Source organism: Ambystoma mexicanum, chromosome 6p (assembly GCF_040938575.1).
Source record: "Ambystoma mexicanum isolate Mex_15411 chromosome 6p, UKY_AmexF1_1, whole genome shotgun sequence".
In the NCBI taxonomy this organism is placed as follows: domain Eukaryota; kingdom Metazoa; phylum Chordata; class Amphibia; order Caudata; family Ambystomatidae; genus Ambystoma; species Ambystoma mexicanum.
Window position 1 is genome coordinate 975,692,154 of NC_090935.1, and position 16,664 is coordinate 975,708,817.

Here is a 16,664-nt window from a genome sequence, read left to right on the forward strand (position 1 = left end):
AGTCACATCTTGGTCAACACCTTCCACATGGACTTCCAGTCGATAGTGTCAAAAGCCTTTTATGAATCTAGGCTTGCTATTTCTAGTGCTTCTCCCCCTTCTCTACATCTATCTGTTAGTACAAAAACGCCTTCTTAAATTATGTGTGATCCTTCTACCTGGTATAAAATCTGCCTGGTCCGTTTGAACCCATCTGGCCACTACCCTACTAATAGTCCAGCCACTATTTTCAGGTCAACATTGCTCAGCGATAATGGTCTGTATGCTTCACATTCACTTCTATCATTACCAGACTTGGGCAATAAAATGACCAGCACCTCCAGCAATTAACTCAGCAGAATCCTTCAAATCAATGCTTCTTGAAGACCTTGAGTATTTTAGAAATTAATATATCCTACTATTCAAATTATATATCCACACTCTGCCCATCTATACCCAGAGTTTTACCAGCCCCAGACTATCTATCGCCACCTCCACATCTGCTGCTTCAATTGCGGCATTAAGTAATTCTGCTTCGGCCATTGAAAGCATACCCAGTTCAGCTTCTTCCAAGCATTCAGTAATCTGATCTGGATTTATTCTTGCTTTCTCTGCATACAATTCCTGACAATTGGCATGAAACAACTTGCATATGTTACGCTCACCTGGCTCCCACAGGGGCGTCGGTCAGACCCGGACAGCTGCGGTCTCCACCCACGTGATACGTAGTGCAGCGATTACTGACTGGATCTGCCCTCCTAATCTGGTCTGCTTAACCCATAGAAATATTCTCCTGCAAGTGGAGAGATGGATTTAGCCTCTTGTGGATTCAAGTGATGGCACCCCCACAGTCCTCCCAAACTAATCACCTCCGAAATGCCCTCACAGCAATCTCACCTTATATTCTTGAAAGATGAGCTCTCCATCCTGCGTGGATTTGCAGGGGCGCGTCGATTCCAGTTACTTCACTGGTTTGAAGGCTCGGGAGAGTTCCGGAGAGTATTGACTCTGAGGTTCCTGGTGAGGACCAGTAAGTATTAAGTTCATAGAGTTCAATATGACCGATGTTCACTCTTGTTCCCCCCCTTCCTTTCTTGTCTTGCAGCTGGCTCATGAAAAGATGCTCTTGTGGCAGCTGGTGGCACTCAGGTAAGAGTCTGTATTACCCGGCGCTGTCCGGTAAATGTTGCACGAGGAAAACGTGTTGTTTTGTCTCTCTTTACAGATGCGGCACGTGAAAATATGGAGAGTCACAAAAGGATGCCTCCGGTGGTAAATCAGGTAAGTCTATGGTGGTAAGAATTAAATTTGTTGGTTCCCTCGGCTCACCTTGTGGTTTTCTTTTGTCTCCTAAGTGCTGAAGTTCGGCAAAGAAATGATGGAGGCAGCGCCGACCTGAAGGATGCTGTGAAGACTGGTGAGTAGAGGCGGCGCTGCAGCTGGAGGTGCGGCGCATGCAGAAATGATGTTCTTTACAGGTCCGGAGACAAGATGGATCCAGAATCAGGTGTGGAATAGAAATAAGTTTGTTTTCTAACCTTGTCCCTTTCTTTCCTCTTTGTTTTAGGAGCTCCGGATTCGAGGCAGGCGTGGCAGAAGATTGGATGCAGGCTGCAGGCACGTTGAGTGTTACGCTGCTGGATGCAGAATAACAGGAGGTGTGTGTTGCTGGTCGGGTGTGGTTTAAATAGCCTCAAAAGTAGTCCCAGGTTAGAAGTGCCTAGAACCATACCTAGAACCACACCCTAGAACCACATCTAGAACCACATCAGAGTAAAAAATAGTCCCTGTAGAAAAAAGTCCCCTTCAGGCTTGTTGGATTGGAGTCATTTGCAGCATGGTCTGCCTGAGGTAAGTAATGACTATGAGCCTGGCGCCTTAGGCGCCAGAACTGATTCCTACTATGAGCGTGGCGCGTAAGGCGCCAGGACTGAACCCAGATAGCCCCTAGCCGGGGCTGCTGAGGTTTTACTAAATGTCTAGATGCCTGCTCCCGGGTCTGATGGGCTTGGTCCGGATGCCTTGGGGTAGGCATCATGACAGCACTCCCCCCCCAAGGCCCCTCCTAAAGTTGTTCTTCCCATCGGCCCTGGTTTGTCTGGGAAGTTCCGATGGAATCTTTTCACCAACCGAGGTGCATGGACGTGGTCACTAGGTTCCCATGACCTTTCTTATGGTCCGTAGCCCTTCCAATCGATTAAATAAAAAAGTTTTGATTTAACCATCTTGGAGTCCAGGATATTTTTTACCTCGAATTCAGGTTCTCCATCTATCACAATGGGGTTGGGTGGACAGGATGAATGCGCATATTAGAGGATAATTCCAATTTGACCGCTACCGGGTTGATAATGGCCTTAATAGTGTAAGGTCCCAAATATCTAGGGTTAAACGTCCGAGTTCCCTTCAGAGGTATGTGTTTTGTAGCCAGCCAAACTTGATCCCCAATCTGGTATTGTGGAGTTTCACTTCTATGTTGATCAGCATTTTTCTTATATTTCTCTTTTGCTTGTTTCAAATGTTCTTTTGCCTCTTTAAAGGCTTGTGTAATAGTAGAATGCAAATGACTAACTGCAGGCATTTCTAAATGCTGAGGCGAATCTAGTTCTGAGGTTGGAGGGTGATGTCCATATATGGTATAAAAGGGGCTTTGTCCGGTTCCTGAATGTACAGAGTTATTGTATGCATACTCGGAAATCCATAAAATATCTTTCCAATTACTTTCGGTCTGGTGTAGCATGCAACGTAGGTACTGTTCAAGGGTCTGGTTGGTCCTCTCTGTCTGACCATCGGTCTGGGGATGGTGACTGATTGATAACCTCACGTCGATTTGCGCCAGTTGACAACATTTCTTCCAAAAATGTGAAATGAATTGACTACCTCGGTCAGAGATCAATACGGAAGCAAATCCGTGTATTCGAACAATGTTTTCGAGGAACTCCTTGGCCAGAATTGAAGCAGAAGGTAATCCCTTTAGAGGAATAAAGTGGGCCATCTTGGAAAAAAGATCCACAATAACTAGAATGGTGTTAAATCCATTACATGGAGGTAGATATGTAATAAACTCTAACGATAAGGTGTGCCATGGTGTAGGTGGAATAGCCAAAGGTTGTAAGAGGCCAGCTGGTTTTTTCTTCTGACTTTTGTTTTGGGCGCAAATGTCACAAGACATTACAAATGACTTTAGGTCTTTTCGCCAGGTGGGCCACCAGAATTGTCTCTTAATTTTAGCTTCAGTTTTTGCGATACCTGGGTGTCCTTCCATCAGGGTGTCATGATAATTGGAGATGACTAGTTCTTGTAGTTCCTTGTGTGGTAGAAATAGTCGCCCTTGATAATAAGGTAGGTCATTGATGACTGAGTAGTCCGGGCCTTTCTTCACCCAGTCCTGCAGGGCTTTTGGATCGAAGAGTTGTTGGATCTTTACTTGAATATCCTCTAGTGTCTGTAGAGTGGTTATGCCAAGAATTCTTTGTTCTGAAATTATAGGCACCGGTTCCGGGTTTGCATATGCTTCTCCCATCCCTATTCGGGATAAGGCATCTGCCTTGCCATTTTTACAACCTGGTCGATAAGTGATCACGAAATCGAACTCGCCAAAGGACAATGCCCATCGAAGTTGACGTGAGGATTGGGCCTTGGCTGTTTTTAAATACTGCAAGTTCCGGTGATCGGTGATTACCGTAATGGTATGCCTGGCTCCGAAAAGATAATGCCGCCAATCCTTGAAGGCGGATTTGATGGCTAATAATTCTTTATCGGTAACCGCATAGTTTAACTCGGGTGCTGAGAACTTTCTGGACCAAAATGCTACTGGGTGAAGTTGACCGGTTTCAGGATCCTTCTGGGACAGGACAGCTCCCATGGCTAAACTGGATGCATCAGTTTCAACTATGTATGGAAGTACGGGGCGTGGATGCTTTAAGACAGGTGCAGACGTGAATTTCGCTTTCAGCTCTTGGAAGGCCTTTTCAGCTTCTTCAGTCCACAAGCAGCGTTTGTTTTTTTGCAAAAGTGCTGTGATAGGGTGTACAACATGTGAGAAATCCGGAATGAATCTGCGGTAGAAATTAGCAAATCCGAGCATGCTTTGTACCCCTTTAGCTGAACTGGGTGATGGCCACTTGAGGATAGCGACCACCTTTCGAGAGTCCATTCAAACTCCTTTTGGATTCAGGATAAATCCTAGGAATTCAACTTCCGTAGCATGAAAAACGCATTTTTCCAATTTTGCATATAACTTGTGCTGGCGTAGTTTCTCAAGGACTGCACAAACGTGCTTCACATGGTCTAATTCTGAAGAGGAGTACACTGGAATATCGTCTATGTATACAACATCACAGACGTCAATGAGTTCACGAAGGACATCGTTCATAAAATACTGGAAGGCTGCTGGTGCATTGCACAACCCGAAGGGCATCACCTGGTATTCGAATAACCCGTACTTAGTGCGAAAAGCAGTCTTCCATTCCTCACCTTTCTTTACACGTACCAGATGATATGCCCCTCGGAGATCTAATTTAGTGTAGATGCAAGAGTTCTTTACTTGGTCTAGTAATTCGGGGATCAGAGGCAATGGGTATCCGTTCTTAACGCGCGGTAGTCTATGCACGTTCTGAGGTCACCTTCCTTTTTAGGCACGAAGAACAAAGCTGAAGATGCAGGGGATGGACGAATGAAGCTATTTGCAAGGTATTGGTCCAAGTATTGTCGTAGGTAAAGGTTTTCGGGTTCTGTAAGGGCGTAGATCCTACTACATGGAGGTTGTGCACCGGGTATGAGATCGATTTGACAATCGTATGATATGTGAGGTGGTAGGGTGTTTGCCTGTTCCTTTTGGAAAACATCCTGGAATTGTTGATATTCATTAGGTAACTGCACGACTGGAGTAGGCCTTGGTTCAAGGGTTTTTATGGTTAACAAGTATGTGCACAATCCGGGAAGGTTATTCTCTTCTCTCGCCAATCAATACAAGGATTATGTGTTTCCAACCAAGGTATCCCCAGTATTATTTGGAACTGAGGGACGCTTGATTAAATCAAACACAATAGTCTCTCGATGCCCATCCTGACCCAATAGTGTCATCTCTGCGGTGGAATGAGTTACAGGCCCAGAGGCAATTTCAGTTCCATCGACTGTGGTGATGACATCCGAAGTGGTCTTTTTGCAGAGAGATAGATTCATCCTAGAAGCCAACTCGTGGTCCACATAGTTTCCTATGGCCCCGCTATTAATGTATGCCCTCACTGCGTGCATACGTGATGGCTGCCTTGGATCTATAAGAACCATTGGTATGATGAAGTGCGAGGTCTGAGTATCCTTCTTCAAGCTCGGCAAGCGGACCTCTACGCTTGTCGGGCGTGGTCGTTCCCGAATCAGGCTCTGTTTGATTTTCATCAGCAACTCCGACTACTTTTTTAGATGTTTTTATAGGGCAATCCCGTAGAAAATGTCCTGAGGCCCCACAGTACAGACACAATTGCATCTGCCGTCTTCTTTCTCTTTCCTTTTGAGTTAAGGGTCCCTTGACCCCCCCGATCTGCATCGGTTCTGATACATCTGTTCCTTTGAGGGTAACATTGGGTTTAATCAATACCCGATTCTCGAACTTAGCTCGATCAGCCTTTCTATTCTGAAGTCGGTGGTCTAACTGGACCACTAAGTCTATATATTCTGCACAATCCTGAGATGGGTTCACAACTTGGCCCAAAACGTCTTTGAGTTCACCCCGAAGTCCACGATGAAATAATGTAATTCGTTTTACCTCTGGCCATCCGGTTTCCACCAGTAACCTATTGAAAGTGGCGATATAGGTTAGTAGATCCTGGTTACCTTGTCGTAATGATAAAAGTTCGTTATCCAGGGCCTGTCCCTGTGAATGTCTGGCAAATAGTCTTTCCATGCTCACTTGAAAACCTTGAAAATCCCGAAGAAGAGGGTCATCCTGGTTAACTAATGCAATTGACCAATCTGCTGCGCTGCCACTAAGATATGATAGTACAAGGCTACTTTTGTTCAGTCGTTCGGAAAAGCTCCAGGCCTGCATAAAATGTGCAAGTGGGATTGGTTCATAAACACGGCAAACATTTTTGGGTCCCCAGCAAAACGTTCGGGTGGAGCTAAAGGAATGCTCCCTGGTAGAACCACTTGCACAGGATTGCTCGATGAAACAGGAGTTGGATTCCCCCCGAGTCCAGGTAATGGTGTTTGCCCAGCTTGGTTTTGCAGTAATTGTCTAGCAAGATCATCAGTGCGCTCCTTTGACACAATCAGTTCTCTCCTGAGGGCATTAGTCTCTTGGAGCGCGGAGTGCACTTCCGCCCTAAGTTCCCCTAACAATAGGGCTAGTTGGTCGGTTTCTGAGGTTTCCATAACGCCCGGGTGGGGATTTGTAGATAGGCTTTGCGTTCTGTTACGCTCACCTGGCTCCCACAGGGGCGTCGGTCGGACCCGGACAGCTGCGGTCTCCACCCACGTGATGCGTAGTGCAGCGATGACTGACTGGATCTGCCCTCCTAATCTTGTCTGCTTAACCCGTAGAAATATTCTCCTGCAAGTGGAGAGATGGATTTAGCCACTTGTGGATTCAAGTGATGGCACGCCCACAGTCCTCCCCAACAAATCACCTCTGAAATGCCCTCACAGCAATCTCAACTTATATTCTTGAAAGATGAGCTCTCCATCCTGCGTGGATTTGCAGGGGCGTGTCGATTCCAGTTACTTCACTGGTTTGAAGGATCAGGAGAGTTCCGGAGAGTATTGACTCTGAGGTTCTGGTGAGGACCAGTAAGTATTAAGTTCATAGAATTCAATATGACCGATATTCACTCTTGTTCCCCCCTTCCTTTATTGTCTTGCAGCTGGCTCGTGAAAAGATGCTCTTGTGGCAGCTGGTGGCACTCAGGTAAGAGTCTGTATTACCCGGCGCTGTTCGGTAAATGTTGCACGAGGAAAACGTGTTGTTTTGTCTCTCTTTACAGATGCAGCATGTGAAAATATGGAGAGTCACAAAAGGATGCCTCCGGTGGTAAATCAGGTAAGTCTATGGTGGTAAGAATTATATTTGTGGGTTCCCTCGGCTCACCTTGTGGTTTTCTTTTGTCTCCTAGCTGCCGAAGTTCGGCGAAGAAATGATGGAGGCTGCGCTGACCCGAAGGATGCTGTGAAGACTGGTGAGCATGGCGCGGCGCTGCAGCTGGAGGTGCGGCACGTGCAGAAATTATGTTCTTTACAGGTCCGGAGACAAGATGGATCCAGAATCAGGTGTGGAATAGAAATAAGTTTGTTTTCTAACCTTGTCCCTTTCTTTCCTCTTTGTTTTAGGAGCTCCGGATTCGAGGCGGGCGTGGCAGAAGACTGGATGCAGGCTGCAGGCACGGTGAGTATTACGCTGCTGGATGCAGAATAACGCGAAGCGTGTGTTGCTGGTCGGGTGTGGTTTAAATAGCCTCAAAAGTAGTCCCAGGTAAGGAGTCCCTAGAACGACACCCGAGTAAAAAAATAGTCCCTGTAGAAAAATAGTCCCATTCAGGCTTCATGTTGGATTGGAGTCATTTGCAGCATGGTCTGCCTGAGGTAAGTAATGACTATGAGCCTGGCGCCCTAGGCGCCAGGACTGATTCCTGCTATGAGCGTGGTGCCTAAGGCGCCAGGACTGAACCCAGATAGCCCCTATCCGGGGCTGCTGAGGTTTTACTAAATGTCTAGATGCCTGCTCCCGGGGCTGATGGGCTTGGTCCGGATGCCTGGGGGTAGGCATCATGACAGCATATCCCTTCCCTAGTGTTATGAGGGATCCGTCCTTAATCTTAATATTAGTGATTGCTTGCTGTCCTTTTTCTCTATTGATCAGTCATACCAATAGCTTGCCAGTTTTAGCCACCTCTGCATGTTGTCTGTCTATATAAGCCGCTCAAAGGCAACTTGTCTATCTTGTGCTTCCAACAAATCCCCCCTTACCACATGCTGTGCCCCTAAATCTTGGTCTCCCAGTACTTCCCTTCTTCCAACTCAGCCAATTCTTTTGCAAGGTTAAGAACTGTGCAAGTTGCTTAATGCATACCATTAAATGTAGAAATACAAACCCATTTTATGGGTACCTACGTTGCATTCCTTTCTGTGGACCTATACTCTGTCCAACTACACTTCACCTCCAAGAATTGCCTCCTCTCTTTACCGAACAGTTCATTGCACCAGTAATTCGGGTGGGATACCAGGAAACTACCCTTACCATCTCTGCCACCCGATATCCCGGTATTACCGGGATAGTATGGGTGGCGGAGATCCAGTAGGTTCCCATTCACATGGAGTCCAAACTGACTTTATGGGATGGGATTGCCTAAATCACCAGCACCGGTATTACTGGTGCCAGTGATTCAAGCATTTCTTAGCCAGAAGGGGCCTGATCTACTGGCAGGTCAGGCCTGCCGTGAGATCTGTGGCCCCCACCAGCAAACTTGAAGTGTGCCTGCTCAGAAAAAATGCCAGAGCCGGAATTACTGGCATTTTTTCTGGTATTTATTCCAGACCGGCACACTTGTAATGAGGCCATATATCAGTCAGCATTCCGGTATTGAATCTCAACGTTGGTATCAATGTATTGTGACTTGCCTTCTTAATAGTCACTGATCAGAAAGTGTTCTGTGTAGGTATTTTGTTGACCCTATCAGATTTATATCTTCCTCACCCCTAAAAGCATAATCCATCCATGAATAAGATCTACAGACCCCAGAGTAAAAAGAGTAACAATGTTCTGTGCCATGTTGATCTCTCATTGCATCTAGTTAGCACAAATCTTTTGTCACCCTTAAAACTGTTTAAGAGGCAGCTCCTAATGGGAGAGTGTTATGACTTCCCGTATCCAACAGTTAGAAACCTCTGAGTTTTAAGCACGTTATAAATAACCAATTACATATACTTATATTTCCTTGCTCAGAACTGTGAGAAACCTGAGGGTCTCCTCATTCCAAGACCTCTTGTATACTCTGCGCAGGTGGCCATGGAAAGGCCATCATTATTGGATCCTGACCCTGGGGGCGGAGAAGCAAGTGAGGATCACCTGGGTGGAGGGTCCTTAGGAACTGGGAGTAGGGTACCATTGGGCATGATATGGTATCACATTTTCCTAGTGACAACCAACCCAGCCCTTCGTCAACCATTATGGGCTATTGTAAGCCAGCTCCCATTATTTTCCCTACAATTGACTCTTGACAATACTTGGACGAAGAAGAGGCAACTAATAGCAATGAAGAGACTGCACTCTTTCACCACTCTGGTACTGGGATGAGGAATATGCCTGCTAACAGCTGTGAGGGTCAGGCATGCCCCTTTAATTATGGTCAGGCAGGGCTAATGAAGCATGCTCACCTGCAGCCTTTCAAGGGGCTGCACATGTATAATAAGAGGCCAGCCTAGCAAGAGAGAGTGATAGAGGAAACAGGGAGACCTGTGTGAGGAGCAGCAGAACAAGGAGACCAGCAGAAGCTGTGATGAACTGTGGGTATTGGAGCGCACTGAGACGTCTTGAGACTCGCTTTAAAAATCCTAAACCTGTATGCAGAGTTTTCGCAGCGGGACGCAATGCCAAGAAGGGTCGATCCCGTAATCCTGAAGACTGGTGCTCATTGACTCCAGGCATGAAAGCCAAGCCAGAGGGTCTTTGGGGCATACTGAAGACCCCTAACCATCTTGGTAGCAGTGTAAGCAGAGGAATCCTTCCGTAATGCCACGTGTGCATCCACGATTTCAATAGCCGGTGAGTTTCAGAGACACAGGAATAACTGAGCAGCTCTGCACGCGAGCACGATACCTTAAAGCAACAGTATCAGTAAACGCATTGTTGTGCCATTAAATTGCAAACACAAGTTGATACAAACTGACAAGCCACTATTCAAACGGGTAGCAGGCTAAAGAAGAAAAATAATACCTGCAAACAAACTTTCCCGCTGCGATTAAATTATGGCTTTACGCAGAAAGTGTTATAAAAATGAAAAGGGAAAAGAAATGTTGCGCAAGCCACAGAAATGGCTCAAGTTTTTGCTAAATGAACTAAAGAAATATTCGGAAACCTTTCAAGCAAAATATAAATAGATTTTTCACAATGAAAGGTACGTTGTGAAGATTTATTAATATATAATGCACAACAATTTAACTCAAATCTTACAGTTAAATACATTGCGGACTGAAGAAAGCCAAAAAGTGAACTTTGTAAACCAAACAGTGAACTTTGTAAATAAATACAATGCAGCAAGAACAAAGACTGGTGGGAGGTGTGTGTCTTTCTCTGGTTGGGCCAGAAGGCTACCAAGTCGAGGCCAGAGAAGAGTGAATATTGTCCACCAAAGCAAATTGGCCAACAAAGAGAGGGATCCTGGTTGCGTGACCTGTGATGGGTGGACTGTGTGGTCTGACAACTACACTGAGACCAGTGAGCTCTGTTCTGTGATAAGCCTTGGTGGGGCTGAAGTCTTGTGAGCCCTGAGACGGGAGAAGGTATATCTGTTGTCTTGAGAAGAAGTCGCAAGACCATCTTTTCTTTGAACTGTGCTATTTGGAACTTGGGGAAGGGAGCCCTGAGGATTGTGTGGAACTGTGTTACCTTGAGTGGGAGAGAGGTAATTCCAAGACTTTTGTGGAAAATTCATGAACTTGGTGAAGGGAGCTGAAGAACAAGCTGAGAGCTGGAAGTCGCTCCAAACATTGTGTTGATCACCTTTATTTGATTATGGACATTCCTACACATTTTTTGCTTTAGTTGTGAGGCAAGCATAGGTTTTGGACACAGACAGACTTGAACTCTTTGACTTAGACAGTTCTTAGTTTCATTCTGGTATGGAAATCCCACCTTAGCATAGGGCAAGTTAGGCCTTCTACCATCCTGACATTTGAGTTAATAAATTACTTTATTTTGAATCTTGAATCTGTTGGCTGTGTCATACTTCATGATGCCTTTAGAGAACCCAATTAAAGTCACCAAACCTATAGCACTCATCTCTCTTGATATTCAGAAATGAGCTCACCCATTTTCCCAAAATATTCCGCTTGATCTATGCTAGGCACATATGTGCAACAAAGTAATCCATTCCTCCCCATGAGCCTCCCTTTCTTACCTTCCCCCTGCTCTTCTAAGACATGTTGGATCAGAAAATATGAAAGGTCCTTGACCAACATCAATATAGCTGTTGCATAATTAGAGAAGAACAAGCCCACTACTTGCCATTTCCATTTATGTCCAAGCCTATTCAGCTCTGTTTCATTGGGAAACATTTACTGCAATATCCCTATTCCTGTTTCCTGCCACATGTGAAGGCTTCATGAAGTAAGACAAAGACAATAGATTAAAATGTCTGTCTGTTTCAGTGAGTTCAAATCAAAAGTCTGTCTGTGTCCAAAACCTATACTTGCCCACACAAGTAACTGTATACAATGTTGTGTAGGTATTGACGGTGCTCACTCCCAATATGTAATCAGAAACTCATAATAAAGGACACATCCCAGTAGGGGATGAGACCAGGAGATTGGTTGAGAGAGAAATAAAGATTTTTATATAAGATTCAGCATCCATAGAACTCTGCTGCCTCGAGAGCGCTCTGGCAAACAAAACAGATACAATACATTATAAAGGGTTACAGCGTCATTGATGACGTTTTCTATACAGTCTATAAATTACATTTGGATTGGTAAGGGAAGGGGTCCCAGTATGGAACTGTAGGGGCAGGCTGCAAGAGATTGTTTGGCAGCTTGGCGGGCTGGTAGGCATCATGTGGGTCGGCTGGGCTGGTCCGTGCAAGGTGAAGGTCAGACTGGGTCTAGGTGAGGCAGCTGGTATGTCTAACTAATCTACATGCTATCACAGTACAAGCAGTAAATAATAACCCATAAACTATAATTTGGTGTTCAAAAGAGGTCCATAAATTGTACAGAGTTATTTACATTATCTCGCATGAAATCTTGGGTGAGGTGAAGGGTGTCGGGGTCTTGCCCTCCATGTGGCTTGCTGGGGGATAATATTGATAGTTGTCAGGCCTGGTACTTCAGAGCAAAAAGGGGATGGATTGATATGTGTTAGTTTAGGGCAGAAAATACATCGACAAGAGATTAGTTTTATTAGGGGCACTCTAGGGTGGTCAACAAGGAAGGGTCACACTTCTGCTACATCAAAAGAAGGCTGGAGGGGCACAGGGTTTAACAGGCAGTAATTTTACAACAGTGGGGTTGAGAGGTGCAGGAGTGGGTTTGTGGAGGTGGATGGGCCACAAGTCATGATTCAGCCCGGTCACACGCAGGGCAGTGATCTCAGAGGAAGGATGAAAAGAATGCACTGTTTTCTTGCAACAATTCGTGCCAGAGCATATGTGAGAAATGGGCTTGGGAGGCACAGGTATGGGAGGAAAAAGGTGGTGGCTGTCAGTGCTCGCTGTGCATGGTGCTGCTGAGGGGAGAGAAGGCTTCACAGATACCAGATTGCATCCTAGTCCAAAAATGGAGTAAGGGATACACAAAATGGAGTCCAAATGTATCTCGTAATAGCCCCACCTCTATATGTGCAAGGGACTAGTCCATTGGGGAAACAGAAGGGCAAGGAAGGCATCCCCCACCATTGCAAGAGCAGGTGGTCCCTTTCATGTTGAATGCTTGGGGAGTGGGCCAAACCGACCCTCTCGTTCCTTACATTCCCCCCTTTCATTACATTTAAAGTAACACATTACTTTTAACATTATTAGCATTCCTGTAGTTTTCCGCTTCCAGCACCGCCTCATCCCAAGCAGGTGTCCCTTTTATGGGCATTCAAGTCCTACAAACACCTCGTAAGCTTTGACCTCTCCTAGCATATTCATCAGGGGTGCATGTCATGTATATTCCCCCATCCAGGTCCACCCACACCTCTTTATACCGTTCCAGCTCCCACGGTTCTTTGATTGTGGTATGATACAAACTATACATCCTGTCCCCTTGATTGCCATACACTGCTGTCTTACGACATTTAGGACTGTTAACGTCCCCAGTCTGTATTTGTGCGTCTTTCATTGTTTGCACCTTTGTCGTATGGCCCATTGTCACCATCATTATTGCAGAACTAGGCATTGATTTTGCACAACATCGTACACCTACCTGGCACACACAGAAAATTAGTAACGGAAAAACTATAATTGGGACAAGTATTTTCATCGTAGTTCCGAACCAGGAAGGGATCCAGTCAAAAATGTTGTTGAATCAATTGCTTGGTTTTATTCCTCCTTCCTTATTCATTCTTTCACCAAGGTTTTGCAGTGCAGATATCATGTGTGATAAAGTTCCATTGTCAGTGTCAGCAGAAGGTACGAATGTACAACATGCACTCCCGATTTTTCAGCAAACACTGCCGTACATTGCTGTGAGGAGGTCTAGGATGTACTGGTTTTGCATGGTCATCAACCGCAGGGCTCCGAGCTCTACTTTGGTCACGTTCAATCCCTCTTCTGTGTCATTGGCCAACTGGATCAGCTCCCAGCAGATGATTTGCAGCCATTTGGCGTTCACTCTTGTCTGGATACTTGACACAAGTGAGGCAAAGAATGTTTTTGCTGTGTTAAATAGTCTATATTGTTCAGGAATTTCCGCCATGAGTTATGAGGACTTGCTGGAGATATAATTTGATGATCGCTTCTTGCGGGACACTCTTTCCTGCAACTTATTTTCTGACAGAATGTCATACATGGGGGGGCTCTTTAGTTGTTGCCTGGGGTGCTGAGGACGTTTCGGTTGGCACTCTTTCTGCCTAGACATGGCTTTCTGTGATCACCATCAGGGCCAAATGCAGTGTGGCCATGGCACAGGTACCTCTCCATGATGGTTTGAGGTGCAGGCATGCTTGCTTGCCGAATAACCAGTAAGTGTCCATTAAGGCTGTTGTGCCTCTCTTCATCTCTGGGAGAATAAGTGTTTTGTTGCAGTGCTTGTTTGACCCCATGGGCACCTTCCCTTCTCCGTGGAAGCAAAGTTCATACTGTATTTCTCATTGATCCTTGATGGGCTTTTCAAGTGCAGTCACCGAGGTTAGTTTGGCGATGTGTTGAGACCATGTTCTTTCGACCCATTGAAACTTTTCTTCCGACAGTCCTCGCAGTGCTTCTTCTTTGAATGTTTTTGTCTCTTCTTGCCACTTATTTTCTACAAACATTGTCCCTTTGATGATAAAGAATGGCTCCCCCACGCAAAGAACTCCTTGAGGTTTGCTGTTACATGTCCTCTCATTCTGCAGCAATTGTACTGTTAGGGTGTGTGCCTGGTCTGACAAAGGTCTAGATGAACGAGACACTGGGCATCCGACAAAGGCGTTTCCTGGGGTATGAGAACTTTGGGTGTTCCAGATGCATGTGGTATCAAGGAGCAAACATCCAACTTTTGTCGCTTGCCTGTTTAGCCGTGGCACTCATATCTGAAGACCATTTATTAGATTGGGCAGGGTGGCGGGGGTCTTCTACAGCATCTAATCCTAGGCCATGGTATGCATCGTACCTGTTGCGTTACACCCCCTTTTCCATCTTCTATTCCCCACTAAACCATTACATAGCTTTTTCACCCTTTGATATCGAATGGGAAACATGTCTGTCCATGTTTCATCATTATGTTCACTATTACTCTGCCAAGACTGTGAGATTGAATACATTTGTGTGGTTGAGGCACAATGTTTAAAGTGCATATTCTCGCCATCTGAGGTAGGTTCCCTGTTTGCTTGCATATATGCTCATGGCAATACTGATATATCAAGGGTTGGATTGTCAACATTATAATCGTCTGATACTTCGTCAACATCATAATTCATAGGAGCATATGTAAAGGTTGGAGATTTGACAGTTCGGTTCTTGTGCAGAGTGGTGAGATTAAAATTTGTAGAGGCATTGTGGGCCCATATTACTTTAAACCTATTCGAAATTAGGCTAGTTCCATCTTGTATTAGTTTTACCCCGTTCCCCCTCTTTTATATCACTCAATGTAAAAGTGATGCTCCAGTACATACCTAAGCAAAACAACATTATAGAGAAAACAATGGCAACGAAGTAGAACCCACACTCATAATTATAAGCTCTAGTAGCACTAACATTTTCCCTATTGCTATCTATATTTGGAGTGTTGTCAGAGAGGGCCCTCCTCTCTGCCTTATTTGGACCTGAAGGGGCGATATGAATTTGTACACACATAAACAATAAAATTGTGATTTCGTTCCTCATCAAGCAATTTAGTTAAAAAAGTTCACTGAAAATATGGCTGGAAAGAGAGACAGAGAGAGAGAAAGAGAAAGAGAGAGAGAGAGAGAGAGAGAGAGATAGAGAGAGTATAAACAGACATTTAATTTATCAAACCATTTTTCAACTGCCATATACTTATTAGTAATGGTATACACTGTAATGAAACTTCGCATTCTCTTTTTTTACTTTTCACTTCTCTTTACTATGCAGTTTCTTTGTACTTTAACACTTATAGCACTGCTGCTTCCTGTTCTTGAGGTTGTTCTCCATGCAGTGCTGTACTGTTGTGTGCTTTTCTTACGTCGGAGTGGTGTATCCAGTATTTCAGGCCCTTAACCTTCACAGCTGAAGGTGTGCAATATATTACCTCATAAGGCCCATGAAATCTTGGAGAATTCCATCTCCGCACAAAACTGCGTACGTCTACACTCTCTCCGGGCATTAACTGTGACATTGGACTGTCGGCTGCTGGGGTGTTTGTATCTGTTTCTCCTTCTCGTGTGAATGGGGGTGCTATCTGTTTAGCTATACTTCGCACAGCTCTTGTCAGTTGTGTAAGGTATTCCCTAAATTCGGCCCCCAGCACTGTGGCAGCTCTGTAAGTGTCCGATGCCCGCCTCACTGGAGATAGTGGTGTTTGAATGCGCCTCCCTGTCACTATCTCATGCGGGGACAAATGATGGTCCGTGCAATGCTGCGTTCTGAGTTGGAACAGTGCTAGGGGCAGGCAGTATACCCAATTCTTTTTTAGGATGTGACACAGTTTGGAGAGTCTGTTTTTAATGAGGCCGTTGATCTTCTCGAACACCTCATTTTCCTGCTGGTAGAAATCGAACATAGCTTGTGTTTTACAACTAACAATGATGTTACTTCTTTGAATAGGTTGTTTACAAAATGAGTACCATTATCTGAGCGTATGACGTCAAATTCCCCACCTGGGGAATACTTCCCTTACCAGGAATTTTGCCGTACATTTCGCGTCTGGGTGTGCACAAAGGCCTGCTTCCATCCAGCGTGAAAAGGGGCACATTACCACAATGAGATACCTTGCTCCATTGCATCTTTACCCATGTCTGCATAATCTATGTGTAATTTCCGGAACGGTATAACTGGTCGAGGTAGTGTTCCCGTAGTGTTCTAAGGGTCGTTCCCGTAGTGTTATAAGGGTCATTCCCGAGCTGTATGTGTGACATGTTATGCATTCTATTATTAGTTTTGCAAGGTGTTCTTGGAGGTTTGGAACAAACCATTCCTCTTGGATGTCTGCTGCTATGTGCTGCTTGGTATTGTGTGCAGGGAAGCAAAGGTTTTGAAATGCTAAGTGTAATAATTCTTCTGGCATTACCACCTTTCCAGACGAGGTCTGTGGACGATTGCTTACACCATCTCTTTACCCATATTTCCTGTTCTTCTATTGCGGTATGCCTCTGTAACTCAATGACTTGCGTAATCGTTGTGGAG